At 46.4% G+C, this 23,366-nt stretch overlaps 51 non-coding genes and 3 pseudogenes across 51 annotated transcripts; all 54 read left to right on the top strand.

Annotated features, from left to right (window-relative positions):
* Positions 1-150: 150 nt before the first annotated feature.
* Positions 151-269, top strand: LOC144069994 (5S ribosomal RNA). The gene has a single exon (XR_013298940.1). It is a non-coding gene; the product is annotated as a 5S ribosomal RNA (ribosomal RNA).
* A 316-nt stretch (positions 270-585) lies between these two features.
* On the top strand, positions 586-704 carry LOC144070081 (5S ribosomal RNA). The gene has a single exon (XR_013299025.1). It is a non-coding gene; the product is annotated as a 5S ribosomal RNA (ribosomal RNA).
* A 316-nt stretch (positions 705-1,020) lies between these two features.
* LOC144069780 (5S ribosomal RNA) lies at positions 1,021-1,139 on the top strand. The gene has a single exon (XR_013298741.1). It is a non-coding gene; the product is annotated as a 5S ribosomal RNA (ribosomal RNA).
* Positions 1,140-1,455: 316 nt separating this feature from the next.
* Positions 1,456-1,574, top strand: LOC144069787 (5S ribosomal RNA). The gene has a single exon (XR_013298744.1). It is a non-coding gene; the product is annotated as a 5S ribosomal RNA (ribosomal RNA).
* A 316-nt stretch (positions 1,575-1,890) lies between these two features.
* LOC144070145 (5S ribosomal RNA) lies at positions 1,891-2,009 on the top strand. Its single transcript, XR_013299086.1, has one exon. It is a non-coding gene; the product is annotated as a 5S ribosomal RNA (ribosomal RNA).
* A 316-nt stretch (positions 2,010-2,325) lies between these two features.
* On the top strand, positions 2,326-2,444 carry LOC144069726 (5S ribosomal RNA; annotated as a pseudogene).
* Positions 2,445-2,760: 316 nt separating this feature from the next.
* LOC144069788 (5S ribosomal RNA) lies at positions 2,761-2,879 on the top strand. Its single transcript, XR_013298745.1, has one exon. It is a non-coding gene; the product is annotated as a 5S ribosomal RNA (ribosomal RNA).
* A 316-nt stretch (positions 2,880-3,195) lies between these two features.
* LOC144070006 (5S ribosomal RNA) lies at positions 3,196-3,314 on the top strand. Its single transcript, XR_013298953.1, has one exon. It is a non-coding gene; the product is annotated as a 5S ribosomal RNA (ribosomal RNA).
* A 316-nt stretch (positions 3,315-3,630) lies between these two features.
* Positions 3,631-3,749, top strand: LOC144070147 (5S ribosomal RNA). The gene has a single exon (XR_013299087.1). It is a non-coding gene; the product is annotated as a 5S ribosomal RNA (ribosomal RNA).
* Positions 3,750-4,065: 316 nt separating this feature from the next.
* Positions 4,066-4,184, top strand: LOC144070110 (5S ribosomal RNA). Its single transcript, XR_013299052.1, has one exon. It is a non-coding gene; the product is annotated as a 5S ribosomal RNA (ribosomal RNA).
* Positions 4,185-4,500: 316 nt separating this feature from the next.
* LOC144069789 (5S ribosomal RNA) lies at positions 4,501-4,619 on the top strand. The gene has a single exon (XR_013298746.1). It is a non-coding gene; the product is annotated as a 5S ribosomal RNA (ribosomal RNA).
* A 316-nt stretch (positions 4,620-4,935) lies between these two features.
* LOC144070254 (5S ribosomal RNA) lies at positions 4,936-5,054 on the top strand. The gene has a single exon (XR_013299190.1). It is a non-coding gene; the product is annotated as a 5S ribosomal RNA (ribosomal RNA).
* A 316-nt stretch (positions 5,055-5,370) lies between these two features.
* LOC144069545 (5S ribosomal RNA) lies at positions 5,371-5,489 on the top strand. The gene has a single exon (XR_013298601.1). It is a non-coding gene; the product is annotated as a 5S ribosomal RNA (ribosomal RNA).
* A 316-nt stretch (positions 5,490-5,805) lies between these two features.
* LOC144069506 (5S ribosomal RNA) lies at positions 5,806-5,924 on the top strand. Its single transcript, XR_013298565.1, has one exon. It is a non-coding gene; the product is annotated as a 5S ribosomal RNA (ribosomal RNA).
* A 316-nt stretch (positions 5,925-6,240) lies between these two features.
* On the top strand, positions 6,241-6,359 carry LOC144069791 (5S ribosomal RNA). The gene has a single exon (XR_013298748.1). It is a non-coding gene; the product is annotated as a 5S ribosomal RNA (ribosomal RNA).
* A 316-nt stretch (positions 6,360-6,675) lies between these two features.
* LOC144070192 (5S ribosomal RNA) lies at positions 6,676-6,794 on the top strand. The gene has a single exon (XR_013299129.1). It is a non-coding gene; the product is annotated as a 5S ribosomal RNA (ribosomal RNA).
* A 316-nt stretch (positions 6,795-7,110) lies between these two features.
* LOC144069793 (5S ribosomal RNA) lies at positions 7,111-7,229 on the top strand. Its single transcript, XR_013298749.1, has one exon. It is a non-coding gene; the product is annotated as a 5S ribosomal RNA (ribosomal RNA).
* Positions 7,230-7,545: 316 nt separating this feature from the next.
* LOC144069439 (5S ribosomal RNA) lies at positions 7,546-7,664 on the top strand. Its single transcript, XR_013298499.1, has one exon. It is a non-coding gene; the product is annotated as a 5S ribosomal RNA (ribosomal RNA).
* A 316-nt stretch (positions 7,665-7,980) lies between these two features.
* LOC144069630 (5S ribosomal RNA) lies at positions 7,981-8,099 on the top strand. The gene has a single exon (XR_013298679.1). It is a non-coding gene; the product is annotated as a 5S ribosomal RNA (ribosomal RNA).
* Positions 8,100-8,415: 316 nt separating this feature from the next.
* LOC144069970 (5S ribosomal RNA) lies at positions 8,416-8,534 on the top strand. The gene has a single exon (XR_013298917.1). It is a non-coding gene; the product is annotated as a 5S ribosomal RNA (ribosomal RNA).
* A 308-nt stretch (positions 8,535-8,842) lies between these two features.
* Positions 8,843-8,961, top strand: LOC144069762 (5S ribosomal RNA; annotated as a pseudogene).
* A 316-nt stretch (positions 8,962-9,277) lies between these two features.
* LOC144070010 (5S ribosomal RNA) lies at positions 9,278-9,396 on the top strand. Its single transcript, XR_013298956.1, has one exon. It is a non-coding gene; the product is annotated as a 5S ribosomal RNA (ribosomal RNA).
* Positions 9,397-9,712: 316 nt separating this feature from the next.
* On the top strand, positions 9,713-9,831 carry LOC144069891 (5S ribosomal RNA). Its single transcript, XR_013298842.1, has one exon. It is a non-coding gene; the product is annotated as a 5S ribosomal RNA (ribosomal RNA).
* A 316-nt stretch (positions 9,832-10,147) lies between these two features.
* Positions 10,148-10,266, top strand: LOC144069650 (5S ribosomal RNA). Its single transcript, XR_013298698.1, has one exon. It is a non-coding gene; the product is annotated as a 5S ribosomal RNA (ribosomal RNA).
* A 316-nt stretch (positions 10,267-10,582) lies between these two features.
* LOC144069643 (5S ribosomal RNA) lies at positions 10,583-10,701 on the top strand. Its single transcript, XR_013298692.1, has one exon. It is a non-coding gene; the product is annotated as a 5S ribosomal RNA (ribosomal RNA).
* A 316-nt stretch (positions 10,702-11,017) lies between these two features.
* On the top strand, positions 11,018-11,136 carry LOC144069631 (5S ribosomal RNA). The gene has a single exon (XR_013298680.1). It is a non-coding gene; the product is annotated as a 5S ribosomal RNA (ribosomal RNA).
* Positions 11,137-11,452: 316 nt separating this feature from the next.
* Positions 11,453-11,571, top strand: LOC144069971 (5S ribosomal RNA). Its single transcript, XR_013298918.1, has one exon. It is a non-coding gene; the product is annotated as a 5S ribosomal RNA (ribosomal RNA).
* Positions 11,572-11,879: 308 nt separating this feature from the next.
* Positions 11,880-11,998, top strand: LOC144069580 (5S ribosomal RNA). Its single transcript, XR_013298634.1, has one exon. It is a non-coding gene; the product is annotated as a 5S ribosomal RNA (ribosomal RNA).
* A 316-nt stretch (positions 11,999-12,314) lies between these two features.
* Positions 12,315-12,433, top strand: LOC144069892 (5S ribosomal RNA). Its single transcript, XR_013298843.1, has one exon. It is a non-coding gene; the product is annotated as a 5S ribosomal RNA (ribosomal RNA).
* A 316-nt stretch (positions 12,434-12,749) lies between these two features.
* On the top strand, positions 12,750-12,868 carry LOC144069598 (5S ribosomal RNA). The gene has a single exon (XR_013298647.1). It is a non-coding gene; the product is annotated as a 5S ribosomal RNA (ribosomal RNA).
* Positions 12,869-13,184: 316 nt separating this feature from the next.
* On the top strand, positions 13,185-13,303 carry LOC144069632 (5S ribosomal RNA). The gene has a single exon (XR_013298681.1). It is a non-coding gene; the product is annotated as a 5S ribosomal RNA (ribosomal RNA).
* Positions 13,304-13,619: 316 nt separating this feature from the next.
* On the top strand, positions 13,620-13,738 carry LOC144069794 (5S ribosomal RNA). The gene has a single exon (XR_013298750.1). It is a non-coding gene; the product is annotated as a 5S ribosomal RNA (ribosomal RNA).
* A 316-nt stretch (positions 13,739-14,054) lies between these two features.
* On the top strand, positions 14,055-14,173 carry LOC144069795 (5S ribosomal RNA). Its single transcript, XR_013298751.1, has one exon. It is a non-coding gene; the product is annotated as a 5S ribosomal RNA (ribosomal RNA).
* A 316-nt stretch (positions 14,174-14,489) lies between these two features.
* LOC144070255 (5S ribosomal RNA) lies at positions 14,490-14,608 on the top strand. The gene has a single exon (XR_013299191.1). It is a non-coding gene; the product is annotated as a 5S ribosomal RNA (ribosomal RNA).
* Positions 14,609-14,924: 316 nt separating this feature from the next.
* LOC144069546 (5S ribosomal RNA) lies at positions 14,925-15,043 on the top strand. Its single transcript, XR_013298602.1, has one exon. It is a non-coding gene; the product is annotated as a 5S ribosomal RNA (ribosomal RNA).
* Positions 15,044-15,359: 316 nt separating this feature from the next.
* On the top strand, positions 15,360-15,478 carry LOC144069508 (5S ribosomal RNA). The gene has a single exon (XR_013298567.1). It is a non-coding gene; the product is annotated as a 5S ribosomal RNA (ribosomal RNA).
* A 316-nt stretch (positions 15,479-15,794) lies between these two features.
* LOC144070117 (5S ribosomal RNA) lies at positions 15,795-15,913 on the top strand. Its single transcript, XR_013299059.1, has one exon. It is a non-coding gene; the product is annotated as a 5S ribosomal RNA (ribosomal RNA).
* Positions 15,914-16,229: 316 nt separating this feature from the next.
* Positions 16,230-16,348, top strand: LOC144070193 (5S ribosomal RNA). Its single transcript, XR_013299130.1, has one exon. It is a non-coding gene; the product is annotated as a 5S ribosomal RNA (ribosomal RNA).
* A 316-nt stretch (positions 16,349-16,664) lies between these two features.
* On the top strand, positions 16,665-16,783 carry LOC144069796 (5S ribosomal RNA). Its single transcript, XR_013298752.1, has one exon. It is a non-coding gene; the product is annotated as a 5S ribosomal RNA (ribosomal RNA).
* Positions 16,784-17,099: 316 nt separating this feature from the next.
* On the top strand, positions 17,100-17,218 carry LOC144069440 (5S ribosomal RNA). Its single transcript, XR_013298500.1, has one exon. It is a non-coding gene; the product is annotated as a 5S ribosomal RNA (ribosomal RNA).
* Positions 17,219-17,534: 316 nt separating this feature from the next.
* Positions 17,535-17,653, top strand: LOC144069633 (5S ribosomal RNA). Its single transcript, XR_013298682.1, has one exon. It is a non-coding gene; the product is annotated as a 5S ribosomal RNA (ribosomal RNA).
* A 316-nt stretch (positions 17,654-17,969) lies between these two features.
* On the top strand, positions 17,970-18,088 carry LOC144069972 (5S ribosomal RNA). Its single transcript, XR_013298919.1, has one exon. It is a non-coding gene; the product is annotated as a 5S ribosomal RNA (ribosomal RNA).
* A 308-nt stretch (positions 18,089-18,396) lies between these two features.
* On the top strand, positions 18,397-18,515 carry LOC144069763 (5S ribosomal RNA; annotated as a pseudogene).
* Positions 18,516-18,831: 316 nt separating this feature from the next.
* On the top strand, positions 18,832-18,950 carry LOC144070011 (5S ribosomal RNA). Its single transcript, XR_013298957.1, has one exon. It is a non-coding gene; the product is annotated as a 5S ribosomal RNA (ribosomal RNA).
* A 316-nt stretch (positions 18,951-19,266) lies between these two features.
* On the top strand, positions 19,267-19,385 carry LOC144069893 (5S ribosomal RNA). Its single transcript, XR_013298844.1, has one exon. It is a non-coding gene; the product is annotated as a 5S ribosomal RNA (ribosomal RNA).
* Positions 19,386-19,701: 316 nt separating this feature from the next.
* On the top strand, positions 19,702-19,820 carry LOC144069652 (5S ribosomal RNA). Its single transcript, XR_013298700.1, has one exon. It is a non-coding gene; the product is annotated as a 5S ribosomal RNA (ribosomal RNA).
* A 316-nt stretch (positions 19,821-20,136) lies between these two features.
* LOC144069581 (5S ribosomal RNA) lies at positions 20,137-20,255 on the top strand. Its single transcript, XR_013298635.1, has one exon. It is a non-coding gene; the product is annotated as a 5S ribosomal RNA (ribosomal RNA).
* Positions 20,256-20,571: 316 nt separating this feature from the next.
* LOC144069895 (5S ribosomal RNA) lies at positions 20,572-20,690 on the top strand. Its single transcript, XR_013298845.1, has one exon. It is a non-coding gene; the product is annotated as a 5S ribosomal RNA (ribosomal RNA).
* Positions 20,691-21,006: 316 nt separating this feature from the next.
* Positions 21,007-21,125, top strand: LOC144069599 (5S ribosomal RNA). Its single transcript, XR_013298648.1, has one exon. It is a non-coding gene; the product is annotated as a 5S ribosomal RNA (ribosomal RNA).
* A 316-nt stretch (positions 21,126-21,441) lies between these two features.
* On the top strand, positions 21,442-21,560 carry LOC144069634 (5S ribosomal RNA). Its single transcript, XR_013298683.1, has one exon. It is a non-coding gene; the product is annotated as a 5S ribosomal RNA (ribosomal RNA).
* A 316-nt stretch (positions 21,561-21,876) lies between these two features.
* On the top strand, positions 21,877-21,995 carry LOC144069797 (5S ribosomal RNA). The gene has a single exon (XR_013298753.1). It is a non-coding gene; the product is annotated as a 5S ribosomal RNA (ribosomal RNA).
* A 316-nt stretch (positions 21,996-22,311) lies between these two features.
* On the top strand, positions 22,312-22,430 carry LOC144069603 (5S ribosomal RNA). Its single transcript, XR_013298653.1, has one exon. It is a non-coding gene; the product is annotated as a 5S ribosomal RNA (ribosomal RNA).
* Positions 22,431-22,746: 316 nt separating this feature from the next.
* LOC144069798 (5S ribosomal RNA) lies at positions 22,747-22,865 on the top strand. The gene has a single exon (XR_013298754.1). It is a non-coding gene; the product is annotated as a 5S ribosomal RNA (ribosomal RNA).
* Positions 22,866-23,181: 316 nt separating this feature from the next.
* LOC144069979 (5S ribosomal RNA) lies at positions 23,182-23,300 on the top strand. Its single transcript, XR_013298926.1, has one exon. It is a non-coding gene; the product is annotated as a 5S ribosomal RNA (ribosomal RNA).
* The last annotated feature ends 66 nt before the right edge of the window (positions 23,301-23,366 follow it).

Consider the following 23,366-nt stretch of genomic DNA (forward strand, 5'->3'; position numbering starts at 1 on the left):
AGCGGCAACAAAGTCGACTCCTTTAACGAAGGGTTCTCCAAAGAGGACCCCTCACCCTCCACACCCGATCCAAATATCCAAATACACGATCCACATGCAAGACTATGGACCGTTCGGATTTCCAAAGGGGATTTGTTCAGCGACAATGTTGCTCACGGCCATACTACCCTGAAAACGCCTGATCTCGTCTGATCTCGGAAGCTAAGCAGGGTTGGGCCTGGTTAGTACCTGGATGGGAGACCGCTTGGGAATACCAGGTGCTGTAAGCATCTTGTCAAAACCATTTTCGACATTTCATGGATGTTCATCTCCTTTTGACCTCCTAAATCATGAAAGACTTCCCTCCTCTGCACATCTCACAACATTTTATTGAAGCTCTCCTTCTGATAATCTTCATTCCCGTAGTTGTAGAAGTAATAAAGCAAAAGAGGAGCAAGCGGCAACAAAGTTGACTCCTTTAACGAAGGGTTCTCCAAAGAGGACCCCTCACCCTCCACACCCGATCCAAATATCCAAATACACGATCCACATGCAAGACTATGGACCGTTCGGATTTCCAAAGGGGATTTGTTCAGCGACAATGTTGCTCACGGCCATACTACCCTGAAAACGCCCGATCTCGTCTGATCTCGGAAGCTAAGCAGGGTTGGGCCTGGTTAGTACCTGGATGGGAGACCGCTTTGGAATACCAGGTGCTGTAAGCGTCTTGTCAAAACCATTTTCGACATTTCATGGATGTTCATCTCCTTTTGACCTCCTAAATCATGAAAGACTTCCCTCCTCTGCACATCTCACAACATTTTATTGAAGCTCTCCTTCTGATAATCTTCATTCCCGTAGTTGTAGAAGTAATAAAGCAAAAGAAGAGCAAGCGGCAACAAAGTCGACTCCTTTAACGAAGGGTTCTCCAAAGAGGACCCCTCACCCTCCACACCCGATCCAAATATCCAAATACACGATCCACATGCAAGACTATGGACCGTTCGGATTTCCAAAGGGGATTTGTTCAGCGGCAATGTTGCTCACGGCCATACTACCCTGAAAACGCCCGATCTCGTCTGATCTCGGAAGCTAAGCAGGGTTGGGCCTGGTTAGTACCTGGATGGGAGACCGCTTGGGAATACCAGGTGCTGTAAGCATCTTGTCATAACCATTTTCGACATTTCATGGATGTTCATCTCCTTTTGACCTCCTAAATCATGAAAGACTTCCCTCCTCTGCACATCTCACAACATTTTATTGAAGCTCTCCTTCTGATAATCTTCATTCCCGTAGTTGTAGAAGTAATAAAGCAAAAGAAGAGCAAGCGGCAACAAAGTCGACTCCTTTAACAAAGGGTTCTCCAAAGATGACCCCTCACCTTCCACACCCGATCCAAATATCCAAATACACGATCCACATGCAAGACTATGGACCGTTCGGATTTCCAAAGGGGATTTGTTCAGCGACAATGTTGCTCACGGCCATACTACCCTGAAAACGCCCGATCTCGTCTGATCTCGGAAGCTAAGCAGGGTTGGGCCTGGTTAGTACCTGGATGGGAGACCGCTTGGGAATACCAGGTGCTGTAAGCATCTTGTCAAAACCATTTTCGACATTTCATGGATGTTCATCTCCTTTTGACCTCCTAAATCATGAAAGACTTCCCTCCTCTGCACATCTCACAACATTTTATTGAAGCTCTCCTTCTGATAATCTTCATTCCCGTAGTTGTAGAAGTAATAAAGCAAAAGAAGAGCAAGCGGCAACAAAGTCGACTCCTTTAACGAAGGGTTCTCCAAAGAGGACCCCTCACCCTCCACACCCGATCCAAATATCCAAATACACGATCCACATGCAAGACTATGGACCGTTCGGATTTCCAAAGGGGATTTGTTCAGCGACAATGTTGCTCACGGCCATACTACCCTGAAAACGCCCGATCTCGTCTGATCTCGGAAGCTAAGCAGGTTTGGGCCTGGTTAGTACCTGGATGGGAGACCGCTTGGGAATACCAGGTGCTGTAAGCATCTTGTCAAAACCATTTTCGACATTTCATGGATGTTCATCTCCTTTTGACCTCCTAAATCATGAAAGACTTCCCTCCTCTGCACATCTCACAACATTTTATTGAAGCTCTCCTTCTGATAATCTTCATTCCCGTAGTTGTAGAAGTAATAAAGCAAAAGAAGAGCAAGCGGCAACAAAGTCGACTCCTTTAACGAAGGGTTCTCCAAAGAGGACCCCTCACCCTCCACACCCGATCCAAATATCCAAATACACGATCCACATGCAAGACTATGGACCGTTCGGATTTCCAAAGGGGATTTGTTCAGCGACAATGTTGCTCACGGCCATACTACCCTGAAAACGCCCGATCTCGTCTGCTCCCGGGAGCTAAGCAGGGTTGGGCCTGCTTAGTACCTGGATGGGAGACCGCTTGGGAATACCAGGTGCTGTAAGCATCTTGTCAAAACCATTTTCGACATTTCATGGATGTTCATCTCCTTTTGACCTCCTAAATCATGAAAGACTTCCCTCCTCTGCACATCTCACAACATTTTATTGAAGCTCTCCTTCTGATAATCTTCATTCCAGTGGTTGTAGAAGTAATAAAGCAAAAGAAGAGCAAGCGGCAACAAAGTCGACTCCTTTAACGAAGGGTTCTCCAAAGAGGACCCCTCACCCTCCACACCCGATCCAAATATCCAAATACACGATCCACATGCAAGACTATGGACCGTTCGGATTTCCAAAGGGGATTTGTTCAGCGAAAATGTTGCTCACGGCCATACTACCCTGAAAACGCCCGATCTCGTCTGATCTCGGAAGCTAAGCAGGGTTGGGCCTGGTTAGTACCTGGATGGGAGACCGCTTGGGAATACCAGGTGCTGTAAGCATCTTGTCATAACCATTTTCGACATTTCATGGATGTTCATCTCCTTTTGACCTCCTAAATCATGAAAGACTTCCCTCCTCTGCACATCTCACAACATTTTATTGAAGCTCTCCTTCTGATAATCTTCATTCCCGTAGTTGTAGAAGTAATAAAGCAAAAGAAGAGCATGCGGCAACAAAGTCGACTCCTTTAACGAAGGGTTCTCCAAAGAGGACCCCTCACCCTCCACACCCGATCCAAATATCCAAATACACGATCCACATGCAAGACTATGGACCGTTCGGATTTCCAAAGGGGATTTGTTCAGCGGCATTGTTGCTCACGGCCATACTACCCTGAAAACGCCCGATCTCGTCTGATCTCGGAAGCTAAGCAGGGTTGGGCCTGGTTAGTACCTGGATGGGAGACCGCTTGGGAATACTAGGTGCTGTAAGCATCTTGTCAAAACCATTTTCGACATTTCATGGATGTTCATCTCCTTTTGACCTCCTAAATCATGAAAGACTTCCCTCCTCTGCACATCTCACAACATTTTTTTGAAGCTCTCCTTCTGATAATCTTCATTCCCGTAGTTGTAGAAGTAATAAAGCAAAAGAGGAGCAAGCGGCAACAAAGTCGACTCCTTTAACGAAGGGTTCTCCAAAGAGGACCCCTCACCCTCCACACCCGATCCAAATATCCAAATACAAGATCCACATGCAAGACTATGGACCGTTCGGATTTCCAAAGGGGATTTGTTCAGCGACAATGTTGCTCACGGCCATACTACCCTGAAAACGCCCGATCTCGTCTGATCTCGGAAGCTAAGCAGGTTTGGGCCTGGTTAGTACCTGGATGGGAGACCGCTTGGGAATACCAGGTGCTGTAAGCATCTTGTCAAAACCATTTTCGACATTTCATGGATGTTCATCTCCTTTTGACCTCCTAAATCATGAAAGACTTCCCTCCTCTGCACATCTCACAACATTTTATTGAAGCTCTCCTTCTGATAATCTTCATTCCCGTAGTTGTAGAAGTAATAAAGCAAAAGAAGAGCAAGCGGCAACAAAGTCGACTCCTTTAACGAAGGGTTCTCCAAAGAGGACCCCTCACCCTCCACACCCGATCCAAATATCCAAATACACGATCCACATGCAAGACTATGGACCGTTCGGATTTCCAAAGGGGATTTGTTCAGCGGCAATGTTGCTCACGGCCATACTACCCTGAAAACGCCCGATCTCGTCTGATCTCGGAAGCTAAGAAGGGTTGGGCCTGGTTAGTACCTGGATGGGAGACCGCTTGGGAATACCAGGTGCTGTAAGCATCTTGTCAAAACCATTTTCGACATTTTATGGATGTTCATCTCCTTTTGACCTCCTAAATCATGAAAGACTTCCCTCCTCTGCACATCTCACAACATTTTATTGAAGCTCTCCTTCTGATAATCTTCATTCCCGTAGTTGTAGAAGTAATAAAGCAAAAGAAGAGCAAGCGGCAACAAAGTCGACTCCTTTAACGAAGGGTTCTCCAAAGAGGACCCCTCACCCTCCACACCCGATCCAAATATCCAAATACACGATCCACATGCAAGACTATGGACCGTTCGGATTTCCAAAGGGGATTTGTTCAGCGACAATGTTGCTCACGGCCATACTACCCTGAAAACGCCCGATCTCGTCTGATCTCGGAAGCTAAGCAGGGTTGGGCCTGGTTAGTACCTGGATGGGAGACCGCTTGGGAATACCAGGTGCTGTAAGCATCTTGTCAAAACCATTTTCGACATTTCATGGATGTTCATCTCCTTTTGACCTCCTAAATCATGAAAGACTTCCCTCCTCTGCACATCTCACAACATTTTATTGAAGCTCTCCTTCTGATAATCTTCATTCCCGTAGTTGTAGAAGTAATAAAGCAAAAGAGGAGCAAGCGGCAACAAAGTTGACTCCTTTAACGAAGGGTTCTCCAAAGAGGACCCCTCACCCTCCACACCCGATCCAAATATCCAAATACACGATCCACATGCAAGACTATGGACCGTTCGGATTTCCAAAGGGGATTTGTTCAGCGGCAATGTTGCTCACGGCCATACTACCCTGAAAACGCCCGATCTCGTCTGATCTCGGAAGCTAAGAAGGGTTTGGCCTGGTTAGTACCTGGATGGGAGACCGCTTGGGAATACCAGGTGCTGTAAGCATCTTGTCAAAACCATTTTCGACATTTCATGGATGTTCATCTCCTTTTGACCTCCTAAATCATGAAAGACTTCCCTCCTCTGCACATCTCACAACATTTTATTGAAGCTCTCCTTCTGATAATCTTCATTCCCGTAGTTGTAGAAGTAATAAAGCAAAAGAGGAGCAAGCGGCAACAAAGTTGACTCCTTTAACGAAGGGTTCTCCAAAGAGGACCCCTCACCCTCCACACCCGATCCAAATATCCAAATACACGATCCACATGCAAGACTATGGACCGTTCGGATTTCCAAAGGGGATTTGTTCAGCGACAATGCTGCTCACGGCCATACTACCCCGAAAACGTCCGATCTCGTCTGATCTCGGAAGCTAAGCAGGGTTGGGCCTGGTTAGTACCTGGATGGGAGACCGCTTTGGAATACCAGGTGCTGTAAGCATCTTGTCAAAACCATTTTCGACATTTCATGGATGTTCATCTCCTTTTGACCTCCTAAATCATGAAAGACTTCCCTCCTCTGCACATCTCACAACATTTTATTGAAGCTCTCCTTCTGATAATCTTCATTCCCGTAGTTGTAGAAGTAATAAAGCAAAGGAAGAGCAAGCGGCAACAAAGTCGACTCCTTTAACGAAGGGTTCTCCAAAGAGGACCCCTCACCCTCCACACCCGATCCAAATATCCAAATACACGATCCACATGCAAAACTATGGACCGTTCGGATTTCCAAAGGGGATTTGTTCAGCGACAATGTTGCTCACGGCCATACTACCCTGAAAACGCCCAATCTCGCCTGATCTCGGAAGCTAAGCAGGGTTGGGCCTGGTTAGTACCTGGATGGGAGACCGCTTGGGAATACCAGGTGCTGTAAGCATCTTGTCAAAACCATTTTGGACATTTCATGGATGTTCATCTCCTTTTGACCTCCTAAATCATGAAAGACTTCCCTCCTCTGCACATCTCACAACATTTTATTGAAGCTCTCCTTCTGATAATCTTCATTCCCGTAGTTGTAGAAGTAATAAAGCAAAAGAAGAGCAAGCGGCAACAAAGTCGACTCCTTTAACGAAGGGTTCTCCAAAGAGGACCCCTCACCCTCCACACCCGATCCAAATATCCAAATACACGATCCACATGCAATACTATGGACCGTTCGGATTTCCAAAGGGGATTTGTTCAGCGACAATGTTGCTCACGGCCATACTACCCTGAAAACGCCCGATCTCGTCTGATCTCGGAAGCTAAGCAGGGTTGGGCCTGGTTAGTACCTGGATGGGAGACCGCTTGGGAATACCAGGTGCTGTAAGCATCTTGTCAAAACCATTTTCGACATTTCATGGATGTTCATCTCCTTTTGACCTCCTAAATCATGAAAGACTTCCCTCCTCTGCACATCTCACAACATTTTATTGAAGCTCTCCTTCTGATAATCTTCATTCCCGTAGTTGTAGAAGTAATAAAGCAAAAGAAGAGCAAGCGGCAACAAAGTCGACTCCTTTAACGAAGGGTTCTCCAAAGAGGACCCCTCACCCTCCACACCCGATCCAAATATCCAAATACACGATCCACATGCAAGACTATGGACCGTTCGGATTTCCAAAGGGGATTTGTTCAGCGACAATGATGCTCACGGCCATACTACCCTGAAAACGCCCAATCTCGTCTGATCTCGGAAGCTAAGCAGGGTTGGGCCTGGTTAGTACCTGGATGGGAGACCGCTTGGGAATACCAGGTGCTGTAAGCATCTTGTCAAAACCATTTTCGACATTTCATGGATGTTCATCTCCTTTTGACCTCCTAAATCATGAAAGACTTCCCTCCTCTGCACATCTCACAACATTTTATTGAAGATCTCCTTCTGATAATCTTCATTCCCGTAGTTGTAGAAGTAACAAAGCAAAAGAAGAGCAAGCGGCAACAAAGTCGACTCCTTTAACGAAGGATTCTCCAAAGAGGACCCCTCACCCTCCACACCCGATCCAAATATCCAAATACACGATCCACATGCAAGACGATGGACCGTTCGGATTTCCAATGGGGATTTGTTCAGCGACAATGTTGCTCACGGCCATACTACCCTGAAAACGCCCGATCTCGTCTGATCTCGGAAGCTAAGCAGGGTTGGGCCTGGTTAGTACCTGGATGGGAGACCGCTTGGGAATACCAGGTGCTGTAAGCATCTTGTCAAAACCATTTTCGACATTTCATGGATGTTCATCTCCTTTTGACCTCCTAAATCATGAAAGACTTCCCTCCTCTGCACATCTCACAACATTTTATTGAAGCTCTCCTTCTGATAATCTTCATTCCCGTAGTTGTAGAAGTAATAAAGCAAAAGAAGAGCAAGCGGCAACAAAGTCGACTCCTTTAACGAAGGGTTCTCCAAAGAGGACCCCTCACCCTCCACACCCGATCCAAATATCCAAATACACGATCCACATGCAAGACTATGGACCGTTCGGATTTCCAAAGGGGATTTGTTCAGAGACAATGTTGCGCACGGCCATACTACCCTGAAAACGCCCGATCTCGTCTGATCTCGGAAGCTAAGCAGGGTTGGGCCTGGTTAGTACCTGGATGGGAGACCGCTTGGGAATACCAGGTGCTGAAAGCATCTTGTCAAAACCGTTTTCGACATTTCATGGATGTTCATCTCCTTTTGACCTCCTAAATCATGAAAGACTTCCCTCCTCTGCACATCTCACAACATTTTATTGAAGCTCTCCTTCTGATAATCTTCATTCCCGTAGTTGTAGAAGTAATAAAGCAAAAGAAGAGCAAGAGGCAACAAAGTCGACTCCTTTAACGAAGGGTTCTCCAAAGAGGACCCCTCACCCTCCACACCCGATCCAAATATCCAAATACACGATCCACATGCAAGACTATGGACCGTTCGGATTTCCAAAGGGGATTTGTTCAGCGACAATGTTGCTCACGGCCATACTACCCTGAAAACGCCCGATCTCGTCTCATCTCGGAAGCTAAGCAGGGTTGGGTCTGGTTAGTACCTGGATGGGAGACCGCTTGGGAATACCAGGTGCTGTAAGCATCTTGTCAAAACCATTTTCGACATTTCATGGATGTTCATCTCCTTTTGACCTCCTAAATCATGAAAGACTTCCCTCCTCTGCACATCTCACAAAATTTTATTGAAGCTCTCCTTCTGATAATCTTCATTCCCGTAGTTGTAGAAGTAATAAAGCAAAAGAAGAGCAAGCGGCAACAAAGTCGACTCCTTTAACGAAGGGTTCTCCAAAGAGGACCCCTCACCCTCCACACCCGATCCAAATATCCAAATACACGATCCACATGCAAGACTATGGACCGTTCGGATTTCCAAAGGGGATTTGTTCAGCGACAATGTTGCTCACGGCCATACTACCCTGAAAACGCCCGATCTCGTCTGATCTCGGAAGCGAAGCAGGGTTGGGCCTGGTTAGTACCTGGATGGGAGACCGCTTGGGAATACCAGGTGCTGTAAGCATCTTGTCAAAACCATTTTCGACATTTCATGGATGTTCATCTCCTTTTGACCTCCTAAATCATGAAAGACTTCCCTCCTCTGCACATCTCACAACATTTTATTGAAGCTCTCCTTCTGATAATCTTCATTCCCGTAGTTGTAGAAGTAATAAAGCAAAAGAAGAGCAAGCGGCAACAAAGTCGACTCCTTTAACGAAAGGTTCTCCAAAGAGGACCCCTCACCCTCCACACCCGATCCAAATACACGATCCACATGCAAGACTATGGACCGTTCGGATTTCCAAAGGGGATTTGTTCAGCGACAATGTTGCTCACGGCCATACTACCCTGAAAACGCCCGATCTCGGCGTATCTCGGAAGCTATGCAGGGTTGGGCCTGGTTAGTACCTGGATGGGAGACCGCTTGGGAATACCAGGTGCTGTAAGCATCTTGTCAAAACCATTTTCGACATTTCATGGATGTTCATCTCCTTTTGACCTCCTAAATCATGAAAGACTTCCCTCCTCTGCACATCTCACAACATTTTATTGAAGCTCTCCTTCTGATAATCTTCATTCCCGTAGTTGTAGAAGTAATAAAGCAAAAGAAGAGCAAGCGGCAACAAAGTCGACTCCTTTAACGAAAGGTTCTCCAAAGAGGACCCCTCACCCTCCACACCCGATCCAAATATCCAAATACACGATCCACATGCAAGACTATGGACCGTTCGGATTTCCAAAGGGGATTTGTTCAGCGACAATGTTGCTCACGGCCATACTACCCTGAAAACGCCCGATCTCGTCTGATCTCGGAAGCTAAGCAGGGTTGGGCCTGGTTAGTACCTGGATGGTAGACCGCTTGGGAATACCAGGTGCTGTAAGCATCTTGTCAAAACCATTTTCGACATTTCATGGATGTTCATCTCCTTTTGACCTCCTAAATCATGAAAGACTTCCCTCCTCTGCACATCTCACAACATTGTATTGAAGCTCTCCTTCTGAAAATCTTCATTCCCGTAGTTGTAGAAGTAATAAAGCAAAAGAAGAGCAAGCGGCAACAAAGTCGACTCCTTTAACGAAGGGTTCTCCAAAGAGGACCCCTCACCCTCCACACCCGATCCAAATATCCAAATACACGATCCACATGCAAGACTATGGACCGTTCGGATTTCCAAAGGGGATTTGTTCAGCGACAATGTTGCTCACGGCCATACTACCCTGAAAACGCCCGATCTCGTCTGATCTCGGAAGCTAAGCAGGGTTGGGCCTGGATAGTACCTGGATGGGAGACCGCTTGGGAATACCAGGTGCTGTAAGCATCTTGTCAAAACCATTTTCGACATTTCATGGATGTTCATCTCCTTTTGACCTCCTAAATCATGAAAGACTTCCCTCCTCTGCACATCTCACAACATTTTATTGAAGCTCTCCTTCTGATAATCTTCATTCCCGTAGTTGTAGAAGTAATAAAGCAAAAGAAGAGCAAGTGGCAACAAAGTCGACTCCTTTAACGAAGGGTTCTCCAAAGAGGACCACTCTCCCTCCACACCGGATCCAAATATCCAAATACACGATCCACATGCAAGACTATGGACCGTTCGGATTTCCAAAGGGGATTTGTTCAGCGACAATGTTGCTCACGGCCATACTACCCTGAAAACGCCCGATCTCGTCTCATCTCGGAAGCTAAGCATGGTTGGGCCTGGTTAGTACCTGGATGGGAGACCGCTTGGGAATACCAGGTGCTGTAAGCATCTTGTCAAAACCATTTTCGACATTTCATGGATGTTCATCTCCTTTTGACCTCCTAAATCATGAAAGACTTCCCTCCTCTGCACATCTCACAACATTTTATTGAAGCTCTCCTTCTGATAATCTTCATTCCCGTAGTTGTAGAAGTAATAAAGCAAAAGAAGAGCAAGCGGCAACAAAGTCGACTCCTTTAACGAAGGGTTCTCCAAAGAGGACCACTCACCCTCCACACCGGATCCAAATATCCAAATACACGATCCACATGCAAGACTATGGACCGTTCGGATTTCCAAAGGGGATTTGTTCAGCGACAATGTTGCTCACGGCCATACTACCCTGAAAACCCCCGATCTCGTCTGATCTCGGAAGCTAAGCAGGGTTGGGCCCTGTTAGTACCTGGATGGGAGACCGCTTGGGAATACCAGGTGCTGAAAGCATCTTGTCAAAACCGTTTTCGACATTTCATGGATGTTCATCTCCTTTTGACCTCCTAAATCATGAAAGACTTCCCTCCTCTGCACATCTCACAACATTTTATTGAAGCTCTCCTTCTGATAATCTTCATTCCCGTAGTTGTAGAAGTAATAAAGCAAAAGAAGAGCAAGAGGCAACAAAGTCGACTCCTTTAACGAAGGGTTCTCCAAAGAGGACCCCTCACCCTCCACACCCGATCCAAATATCCAAATACACGATCCACATGCAAGACTATGGACCGTTCGGATTTCCAAAGGGGATTTGTTCAGCGACAATGTTGCTCACGGCCATACTACCCTGAAAACGCCCGATCTCGTCTCATCTCGGAAGCTAAGCAGGGTTGGGTCTGGTTAGTACCTGGATGGGAGACCGCTTGGGAATACCAGGTGCTGTAAGCATCTTGTCAAAACCATTTTCGACATTTCATGGATGTTCATCTCCTTTTGACCTCCTAAATCATGAAAGACTTCCCTCCTCTGCACATCTCACAAAATTTTATTGAAGCTCTCCTTCTGATAATCTTCATTCCCGTAGTTGTAGAAGTAATAAAGCAAAAGAAGAGCAAGCGGCAACAAAGTCGACTCCTTTAACGAAGGGTTCTCCAAAGAGGACCCCTCACCCTCCACACCCGATCCAAATATCCAAATACACGATCCACATGCAAGACTATGGACCGTTCGGATTTCCAAAGGGGATTTGTTCAGCGACAATGTTGCTCACGGCCATACTACCCTGAAAACGCCCGATCTCGTCTGATCTCGGAAGCGAAGCAGGGTTGGGCCTGGTTAGTACCTGGATGGGAGACCGCTTGGGAATACCAGGTGCTGTAAGCATCTTGTCAAAACCATTTTCGACATTTCATGGATGTTCATCTCCTTTTGACCTCCTAAATCATGAAAGACTTCCCTCCTCTGCACATCTCACAACATTTTATTGAAGCTCTCCTTCTGATAATCTTCATTCCCGTAGTTGTAGAAGTAATAAAGCAAAAGAAGAGCAAGCGGCAACAAAGTCGACTCCTTTAACGAAAGGTTCTCCAAAGAGGACCCCTCACCCTCCACACCCGATCCAAATACACGATCCACATGCAAGACTATGGACCGTTCGGATTTCCAAAGGGGATTTGTTCAGCGACAATGTTGCTCACGGCCATACTACCCTGAAAACCCCCGATCTCGTCTGATCTCGGAAGCTAAGCAGGGTTGGGCCCTGTTAGTACCTGGATGGGAGACTGCTTGGGAATACCAGGTGCTGTAAGCATCTTGTCAAAACCATTTTCGACATTTCATGGATGTTCATCTCCTTTTGACCTCCTAAATCATGAAAGACTTCCCTCCTCTGCACATCTCACAACATTTTATTGAAGCTCTCCTTCTGAAAATCTTCATTCCCGTAGTTGTAGAAGTAATCAAGCAAAAGAAGAGCAAGCGGCAACAAAGTCGACTCCTTTAACGAAGGGTTCTCCAAAGAGGACCCCTCACCCTCCACACCCGATCCAAATATCCAAATACACGATCCACATGCAAGACTATGGACCGTTCGGATTTCCAAAGGGGATTTGTTCAGCGACAATGTTGCTCACGGCCATACTACCCTGAAAACGCCCGATCTCGTCTGATCTCGGAAGCTAAGCAGGGTTGGGCCTGGATAGTACCTGGATGGGAGACCGCTTGGGAATACCAGGTGCTGTAAGCATCTTGTCAAAACCATTTTCGACATTTCATGGATGTTCATCTCCTTTTGACCTCCTAAATCATGAAAGACTTCTCTCCTCTGCACATCTCACAACATTTTATTGAAGCTCTCCTTCTGATAATCTTCATTCCCGTAGTTGTAGAAGTAATAAAGCAAAAGAAGAGCAAGCGGCAACAAAGTCGACTCCTTTAACGAAGGGTTCTCCAAAGAGGACCACTCTCCCTCCACACCGGATCCAAATATCCAAATACACGATCCACATGCAAGACTATGGACCGTTCGGATTTCCAAAGGGGATTTGTTCAGCGACAATGTTGCTCGCGGCCATACTACCCTGAAAACGCCCGATCTCGTCTCATCTCGGAAGCTAAGCAGGGTTGGGCCTGGTTAGTACCTGGATGGGAGACCGCTTGGGAATACCAGGTGCTGTAAGCGTCTTGTCAAAACCATTTTCGACATTTCATGGATGTTCATCTCCTTTTGACCTCCTAAATCATGAAAGACTTCCCGCCTCTGCACATCTCACAACATTTTATTGAAGCTCTCCTTCTGATAATCTTCATTCCCGTAGTTGTAGAAGTAATAAAGCAAAAGAAGAGCAGGCGGCAACAAAGTCGACTCCTTTAACGAAGGGTTCTCCAAAGAGGACCCCTCACCCTCCACACCCGATCCAAATATCCAAATACACGATCCACATGCAAGACTATGGACCGTTCGGATTTCCAAAGGGGATTTGTTCAGCGACAATGTTGCTCACGGCCATACTACCCTGAAAACGCCCGATCTCGTCTCATCTCGGAAGCTAAGCAGGGTTGGGTCTGGTTAGTACCTGGATGGGAGACCGCTTGGGAATACCAGGTGCTGTAAGCATCTTGTCAAAACCATTTTCGACATTTCATGGATGTTCATCTCCTTTTGACCTCCTAAATCATGAAAGACTTCCCTCCTCTGCACATCTCACAACATTTTATTGAAGCTCTCCTTCTGATAATCTTCATTCCCGTAGTTGTAGAAGTAAAAAAGCAAAAGAAGAGCAAGCGGCAACAAAGTCGACTCCTTTAACGAAGGGTTCTCCAAAGAGGACCCCTCACCCTCCACACCCGATCCAAATATCCAAATACACGATCCACATGCAAGACTATGGAACGTTCGGATTTCCAAAGGGGATTTGTTCAGCGACAATGTTGCTCACGGCCATACTACCCTGAAAACGCCCGATCTCGTCTGATCTCGGAAGCTAAGCAGGGTTGGGCCTGGTTAGTACCTGGATGGGAGACCGCTTGGGAATACCAGGTGCTGTAAGCATCTTGTCAAAACCATTTTCGACATTTCATGGATGTTCATCTCCTTTTGACCTCCTAAATCATGAAAGACTTCCCTCCTCTGCACATCTCACAACATTTTATTGAAGCTCTCCTTCTGATAATCTTCATTCCCGTAGTTGTAGAAGTAATAAAGCAAAAGAAGAGCAAGCGGCAACAAAGTCGACTCCTTTAACGAAGGGTTCTCCAAAGAGGACCCCTCACCCTCCACACCCGATCCAAATATCCAAATACACGATCCACATGCAAGACTATGGACCGTTCGAATTTCCAAAGGGGATTTGTTCAGCGACAATGTTGCTCACGGCCATACTACCCTGAAAACGCCCGATCTCGTCTGATCTCGGAAGCTAAGCAGGGTTGGGCCTGGTTAGTACCTGGATGGGAGACCGCTTGGGAATACCAGGTGCTGTAAGCATCTTGTCAAAACCATTTTCGACATTTCATGGATGTTCATCTCCTTTTGACCTCCTAAATCATGAAAGACTTCCCTCCTCTGCACATCTCACAACATTTTATTGAAGCTCTCCTTCTGATAATCTTCATTCCCGTAGTTGTAGAAGTAATAAAGCAAAAGAGGAGCAAGCGGCAACAAAGTTGACTCCTTTAACGAAGGGTTCTCCAAAGAGGACCCCTCACCCTCCACACCCGATCCAAATATCCAAATACACGATCCACATGCAAGACTATGGACCGTTCGGATTTCCAAAGGGGATTTGTTCAGCGGCAATGTTGCTCACGGCCATACTACCCTGAAAACGCCCGATCTCGTCTGATCTCGGAAGCTAAGAAGGGTTTGGCCTGGTTAGTACCTGGATGGGAGACCGCTTGGGAATACCAGGTGCTGTAAGCATCTTGTCAAAACCATTTTCGACATTTCATGGATGTTCATCTCCTTTTGACCTCCTAAATCATGAAAGACTTCCCTCCTCTGCACATCTCACAACATTTTATTGAAGCTCTCCTTCTGATAATCTTCATTCCCGTAGTTGTAGAAGTAATAAAGCAAAAGAGGAGCAAGCGGCAACAAAGTTGACTCCTTTAACGAAGGGTTCTCCAAAGAGGACCCCTCACCCTCCACACCCGATCCAAATATCCAAATACACGATCCACATGCAAGACTATGGACCGTTCGGATTTCCAAAGGGGATTTGTTCAGCGACAATGCTGCTCACGGCCATACTACCCCGAAAACGTCCGATCTCGTCTGATCTCGGAAGCTAAGCAGGGTTGGGCCTGGTTAGTACCTGGATGGGAGACCGCTTTGGAATACCAGGTGCTGTAAGCATCTTGTCAAAACCATTTTCGACATTTCATGGATGTTCATCTCCTTTTGACCTCCTAAATCATGAAAGACTTCCCTCCTCTGCACATCTCACAACATTTTATTGAAGCTCTCCTTCTGATAATCTTCATTCCCGTAGTTGTAGAAGTAATAAAGCAAAGGAAGAGCAAGCGGCAACAAAGTCGACTCCTTTAACGAAGGGTTCTCCAAAGAGGACCCCTCACCCTCCACACCCGATCCAAATATCCAAATACACGATCCACATGCAAAACTATGGACCGTTCGGATTTCCAAAGGGGATTTGTTCAGCGACAATGTTGCTCACGGCCATACTACCCTGAAAACGCCCAATCTCGCCTGATCTCGGAAGCTAAGCAGGGTTGGGCCTGGTTAGTACCTGGATGGGAGACCGCTTGGGAATACCAGGTGCTGTAAGCATCTTGTCAAAACCATTTTGGACATTTCATGGATGTTCATCTCCTTTTGACCTCCTAAATCATGAAAGACTTCCCTCCTCTGCACATCTCACAACATTTTATTGAAGCTCTCCTTCTGATAATCTTCATTCCCGTAGTTGTAGAAGTAATAAAGCAAAAGAAGAGCAAGCGGCAACAAAGTCGACTCCTTTAACGAAGGGTTCTCCAAAGAGGACCCCTCACCCTCCACACCCGATCCAAATATCCAAATACACGATCCACATGCAATACTATGGACCGTTCGGATTTCCAAAGGGGATTTGTTCAGCGACAATGTTGCTCACGGCCATACTACCCTGAAAACGCCCGATCTCGTCTGATCTCAGAAGCTAAGCAGGGTTGGGCCTGGTTAGTACCTGGATGGGAGACCGCTTGGGAATACCAGGTGCTGTAAGCATCTTGTCAAAACCATTTTCGACATTTCATGGATGTTCATCTCCTTTTGACCTCCTAAATCATGAAAGACTTCCCTCCTCTGCACATCTCACAACATTTTATTGAAGCTCTCCTTCTGATAATCTTCATTCCCGTAGTTGTAGAAGTAATAAAGCAAAAGAAGAGCAAGCGGCAACAAAGTCGACTCCTTTAACGAAGGGTTCTCCAAAGAGGACCCCTCACCCTCCACACCCGATCCAAATATCCAAATACACGATCCACATGCAAGACTATGGACCGTTCGGATTTCCAAAGGGGATTTGTTCAGCGACAATGATGCTCACGGCCATACTACCCTGAAAACGCCCAATCTCGTCTGATCTCGGAAGCTAAGCAGGGTTGGGCCTGGTTAGTACCTGGATGGGAGACCGCTTGGGAATACCAGGTGCTGTAAGCATCTTGTCAAAACCATTTTCGACATTTCATGGATGTTCATCTCCTTTTGACCTCCTAAATCATGAAAGACTTCCCTCCTCTGCACATCTCACAACATTTTATTGAAGATCTCCTTCTGATAATCTTCATTCCCGTAGTTGTAGAAGTAACAAAGCAAAAGAAGAGCAAGCGGCAACAAAGTCGACTCCTTTAACGAAGGATTCTCCAAAGAGGACCCCTCACCCTCCACACCCGATCCAAATATCCAAATACACGATCCACATGCAAGACGATGGACCGTTCGGATTTCCAATGGGGATTTGTTCAGCGACAATGTTGCTCACGGCCATACTACCCTGAAAACGCCCGATCTCGTCTGATCTCGGAAGCTAAGCAGGGTTGGGCCTGGTTAGTACCTGGATGGGAGACCGCTTGGGAATACCAGGTGCTGTAAGCATCTTGTCAAAACCATTTTCGACATTTCATGGATGTTCATCTCCTTTTGACCTCCTAAATCATGAAAGACTTCCCTCCTCTGCACATCTCACAACATTTTATTGAAGCTCTCCTTCTGATAATCTTCATTCCCGTAGTTGTAGAAGTAATAAAGCAAAAGAAGAGCAAGCGGCAACAAAGTCGACTCCTTTAACGAAGGGTTCTCCAAAGAGGACCCCTCACCCTCCACACCCGATCCAAATATCCAAATACACGATCCACATGCAAGACTATGGACCGTTCGGATTTCCAAAGGGGATTTGTTCAGAGACAATGTTGCGCACGGCCATACTACCCTGAAAACGCCCGATCTCGTCTGATCTCGGAAGCTAAGCAGGGTTGGGCCTGGTTAGTACCTGGATGGGAGACCGCTTGGGAATACCAGGTGCTGAAAGCATCTTGTCAAAACCGTTTTCGACATTTCATGGATGTTCATCTCCTTTTGACCTCCTAAATCATGAAAGACTTCCCTCCTCTGCACATCTCACAACATTTTATTGAAGCTCTCCTTCTGATAATCTTCATTCCCGTAGTTGTAGAAGTAATAAAGCAAAAGAAGAGCAAGAGGCAACAAAGTCGACTCCTTTAACGAAGGGTTCTCCAAAGAGGACCCCTCACCCTCCACACCCGATCCAAATATCCAAATACACGATCCACATGCAAGACTATGGACCGTTCGGATTTCCAAAGGGGATTTGTTCAGCGACAATGTTGCTCACGGCCATACTACCCTGAAAACGCCCGATCTCGTCTCATCTCGGAAGCTAAGCAGGGTTGGGTCTGGTTAGTACCTGGATGGGAGACCGCTTGGGAATACCAGGTGCTGTAAGCATCTTGTCAAAACCATTTTCGACATTTCATGGATGTTCATCTCCTTTTGACCTCCTAAATCATGAAAGACTTCCCTCCTCTGCACATCTCACAAAATTTTATTGAAGCTCTCCTTCTGATAATCTTCATTCCCGTAGTTGTAGAAGTAATAAAGCAAAAGAAGAGCAAGCGGCAACAAAGTCGACTCCTTTAACGAAGGGTTCTCCAAAGAGGACCCCTCACCCTCCACACCCGATCCAAATATCCAAATACACGATCCACATGCAAGACTATGGACCGTTCGGATTTCCAAAGGGGATTTGTTCAGCGACAATGTTGCTCACGGCCATACTACCCTGAAAACGCCCGATCTCGTCTGATCTCGGAAGCGAAGCAGGGTTGGGCCTGGTTAGTACCTGGATGGGAGACCGCTTGGGAATACCAGGTGCTGTAAGCATCTTGTCAAAACCATTTTCGACATTTCATGGATGTTCATCTCCTTTTGACCTCCTAAATCATGAAAGACTTCCCTCCTCTGCACATCTCACAACATTTTATTGAAGCTCTCCTTCTGATAATCTTCATTCCCGTAGTTGTAGAAGTAATAAAGCAAAAGAAGAGCAAGCGGCAACAAAGTCGACTCCTTTAACGAAAGGTTCTCCAAAGAGGACCCCTCACCCTCCACACCCGATCCAAATACACGATCCACATGCAAGACTATGGACCGTTCGGATTTCCAAAGGGGATTTGTTCAGTGACAATGTTGCTCACGGCCATACTACCCTGAAAACGCCCGATCTCGGCGTATCTCGGAAGCTATGCAGGGTTGGGCCTGGTTAGTACCTGGATGGGAGACCGCTTGGGAATACCAGGTGCTGTAAGCATCTTGTCAAAACCATTTTCGACATTTCATGGATGTTCATCTCCTTTTGACCTCCTAAATCATGAAAGACTTCCCTCCTCTGCACATCTCACAACATTTTATTGAAGCTCTCCTTCTGATAATCTTCATTCCCGTAGTTGTAGAAGTAATAAAGCAAAAGAAGAGCAAGCGGCAACAAAGTCGACTCCTTTAACGAAAGGTTCTCCAAAGAGGACCCCTCACCCTCCACACCCGATCCAAATATCCAAATACACGATCCACATGCAAGACTATGGACCGTTCGGATTTCCAAAGGGGATTTGTTCAGCGACAATGTTGCTCACGGCCATACTACCCTGAAAACGCCCGATCTCGTCTGATCTCGGAAGCTAAGCAGGGTTGGGCCTGGTTAGTACCTGGATGGTAGACCGCTTGGGAATACCAGGTGCTGTAAGCATCTTGTCAAAACCATTTTCGACATTTCATGGATGTTCATCTCCTTTTGACCTCCTAAATCATGAAAGACTTCCCTCCTCTGCACATCTCACAACATTGTATTGAAGCTCTCCTTCTGAAAATCTTCATTCCCGTAGTTGTAGAAGTAATAAAGCAAAAGAAGAGCAAGCGGCAACAAAGTCGACTCCTTTAACGAAGGGTTCTCCAAAGAGGACCCCTCACCCTCCACACCCGATCCAAATATCCAAATACACGATCCACATGCAAGACTATGGACCGTTCGGATTTCCAAAGGGGATTTGTTCAGCGACAATGTTGCTCACGGCCATACTACCCTGAAAACGCCCGATCTCGTCTGATCTCGGAAGCTAAGCAGGGTTGGGCCTGGATAGTACCTGGATGGGAGACCGCTTGGGAATACCAGGTGCTGTAAGCATCTTGTCAAAACCATTTTCGACATTTCATGGATGTTCATCTCCTTTTGACCTCCTAAATCATGAAAGACTTCCCTCCTCTGCACATCTCACAACATTTTATTGAAGCTCTCCTTCTGATAATCTTCATTCCCGTAGTTGTAGAAGTAATAAAGCAAAAGAAGAGCAAGTGGCAACAAAGTCGACTCCTTTAACGAAGGGTTCTCCAAAGAGGACCACTCTCCCTCCACACCGGATCCAAATATCCAAATACACGATCCACATGCAAGACTATGGACCGTTCGGATTTCCAAAGGGGATTTGTTCAGCGACAATGTTGCTCACGGCCATACTACCCTGAAAACGCCCGATCTCGTCTCATCTCGGAAGCTAAGCATGGTTGGGCCTGGTTAGTACCTGGATGGGAGACCGCTTGGGAATACCAGGTGCTGTAAGCATCTTGTCAAAACCATTTTCGACATTTCATGGATGTTCATCTCCTTTTGACCTCCTAAATCATGAAAGACTTCCCTCCTCTGCACATCTCACAACATTTTATTGAAGCTCTCCTTCTGATAATCTTCATTCCCGTAGTTGTAGAAGTAATAAAGCAAAAGAAGAGCAAGCGGCAACAAAGTCGACTCCTTTAACGAAGGGTTCTCCAAAGAGGACCACTCACCCTCCACACCGGATCCAAATATCCAAATACACGATCCACATGCAAGACTATGGACCGTTCGGATTTCCAAAGGGGATTTGTTCAGCGACAATGTTGCTCACGGCCATACTACCCTGAAAACCCCCGATCTCGTCTGATCTCGGAAGCTAAGCAGGGTTGGGCCCTGTTAGTACCTGGATGGGAGACTGCTTGGGAATACCAGGTGCTGTAAGCATCTTGTCAAAACCATTTTCGACATTTCATGGATGTTCATCTCCTTTTGACCTCCTAAATCATGAAAGACTTCCCTCCTCTGCACATCTCACAACATTTTATTGAAGCTCTCCTTCTGAAAATCTTCATTCCCGTAGTTGTAGAAGTAATCAAGCAAAAGAAGAGCAAGCGGCAACAAAGTCGACTCCTTTAACGAAGGGTTCTCCAAAGAGGACCCCTCACCCTCCACACCCGATCCAAATATCCAAATACACGATCCACATGCAAGACTATGGACCGTTCGGATTTCCAAAGGGGATTTGTTCAGCGACAATGTTGCTCACGGCCATACTACCCTGAAAACGCCCGATCTCGTCTGATCTCGGAAGCTAAGCAGGGTTGGGCCTGGATAGTACCTGGATGGGAGACCGCTTGGGAATACCAGGTGCTGTAAGCATCTTGTCAAAACCATTTTCGACATTTCATGGATGTTCATCTCCTTTTGACCTCCTAAATCATGAAAGACTTCTCTCCTCTGCACATCTCACAACATTTTATTGAAGCTCTCCTTCTGATAATCTTCATTCCCGTAGTTGTAGAAGTAATAAAGCAAAAGAAGAGCAAGCGGCAACAAAGTCGACTCCTTTAACGAAGGGTTCTCCAAAGAGGACCACTCTCCCTCCACACCGGATCCAAATATCCAAATACACGATCCACATGCAAGACTATGGACCGTTCGGATTTCCAAAGGGGATTTGTTCAGCGACAATGTTGCTCGCGGCCATACTACCCTGAAAACGCCCGATCTCGTCTCATCTCGGAAGCTAAGCAGGGTTGGGCCTGGTTAGTACCTGGATGGGAGACCGCTTGGGAATACCAGGTGCTGTAAGCGTCTTGTCAAAACCATTTTCGACATTTCATGGATGTTCATCTCCTTTTGACCTCCTAAATCATGAAAGACTTCCCGCCTCTGCACATCTCACAACATTTTATTGAAGCTCTCCTTCTGATAATCTTCATTCCCGTAGTTGTAGAAGTAATAAAGCAAAAGAAGAGCAGGCGGCAACAAAGTCGACTCCTTTAACGAAGGGTTCTCCAAAGAGGACCCCTCACCCTCCACACCCGATCCAAATATCCAAATACACGATCCACATGCAAGACTATGGACCGTTCGGATTTCCAAAGGGGATTTGTTCAGCGACAATGTTGCTCACGGCCATACTACCCTGAAAACGCCCGATCTCGTCTCATCTCGGAAGCTAAGCAGGGTTGGGTCTGGTTAGTACCTGGATGGGAGACCGCTTGGGAATACCAGGTGCTGTAAGCATCTTGTCAAAACCATTTTCGACATTTCATGGATGTTCATCTCCTTTTGACCTCCTAAATCATGAAAGACTTCCCTCCTCTGCACATCTCACAACATTTTATTGAAGCTCTCCTTCTGATAATCTTCATTCCCGTAGTTGTAGAAGTAAAAAAGCAAAAGAAGAGCAAGCGGCAACAAAGTCGACTCCTTTAACGAAGGGTTCTCCAAAGAGGACCCCTCACCCTCCACACCCGATCCAAATATCCAAATACACGATCCACATGCAAGACTATGGAACGTTCGGATTTCCAAAGGGGATTTGTTCAGCGACAATGTTGCTCACGGCCATACTACCCTGAAAACGCCCGATCTCGTCTGATCTCGGAAGCTAAGCAGGGTTGGGCCTGGTTAGTACCTGGATGGGAGACCGCTTGGGAATACCAGGTGCTGTAAGCATCTTGTCAAAACCATTTTCGACATTTCATGGATGTTCATCTCCTTTTGACCTCCTAAATCATGAAAGACTTCCCTCCTCTGCACATCTCACAACATTTTATTGAAGCTCTCCTTCTGATAATCTTCATTCCCGTAGTTGTAGAAGTAATAAAGCAAAAGAAGAGCAAGCGGCAACAAAGTCGACTCCTTTAACGAAGGGTTCTCCAAAGAGGACCCCTCACCCTCCACACCCGATCCAAATATCCAAATACACGATCCACATGCAAGACTATGGACCGTTCGAATTTCCAAAGGGGATTTGTTCAGCGACAATGTTGCTCATGGCCATACTACCCAGAAAACGCCCGCTCTCGTCTGATCTCGGAAGCTAAGCAGGGTTGGGCCTGGTTAGTACCTGGATGGGAGACCGCTTGGGAATACCAGGTGCTGTAAGCATCTTGTCAAAACCATTTTCGACATTTCATGGATGTTCATCTCCTTTTGACCTCCTAAATCATGAAAGACTTCCCTCCTCTGCACATCTCACAACATTTTATTGAAGCTCTCCTTCTGATAATCTTCATTCCCGTAGTTGTAGAAGTAATAAAGCAAAAGAAGAGCAAGCGGCAACAAAGTCGACTCCTTTAACGAAGGGTTCTCCAAAGAGGACCCCTCACCCTCCACACCCGATCCAAATATCCAAATACACGATCCACATGCAAGACTATGGACCGTTCGGATTTCCAAAGGGGATTTGTTCAGCGACAATGTTGCTCACGGCCATACTACCCTGAAAACGCCCGATCTCGTCTGATCTCGGAAGCTAAGCAGGGTTGGGCCTGGTTAGTACCTGGATGGGAGACCGCTTGGGAATACCAGGTGCTGTAAGCATCTTGTCAAAACCATTTTCGACATTTCATGGATGTTCATCTCCTTTTGACCTCCTAAATCATGAAAGACTTCCCTCCTCTGCACATCTCACAACATTTTATTGAAGCTCTCCTTCTGATAATCTTCATTCCCGTAGTTGTAGAAGTAATAAAGCAAAAGAATAGCAAGCGGCAACAAAGTCGACTCCTTTAACGAAGGGTTCTCCAAAGAGGACCCCTCACCCTCCACACCCGATCCAAATATCCTAATACACGATCCACATGCAAGACTATGGACCGTTCGGATTTCCAAAGGGGATTTGTTCAGCGACAATGTTGCTCACGGCCATACTACCCTGAAAACGCCCGATCTCGTCTGATCTCGGAAGCCAAGCAGGGTTGGGCCTGGTTAGTACCTGGATGGGAGACCGCTTGGGAATACCAGGTGCTGTAAGCATCTTGTCAAAACCATTTTCGACATTTCATGGATGTTCATCTCCTTTTGACCTCCTAAATCATGAAA

The sequence above is a fragment of the Stigmatopora argus genome, chromosome 24, assembly GCF_051989625.1.
Source record: "Stigmatopora argus isolate UIUO_Sarg chromosome 24, RoL_Sarg_1.0, whole genome shotgun sequence".
Classification (NCBI taxonomy): Eukaryota; Metazoa; Chordata; class Actinopteri; order Syngnathiformes; family Syngnathidae; genus Stigmatopora; species Stigmatopora argus.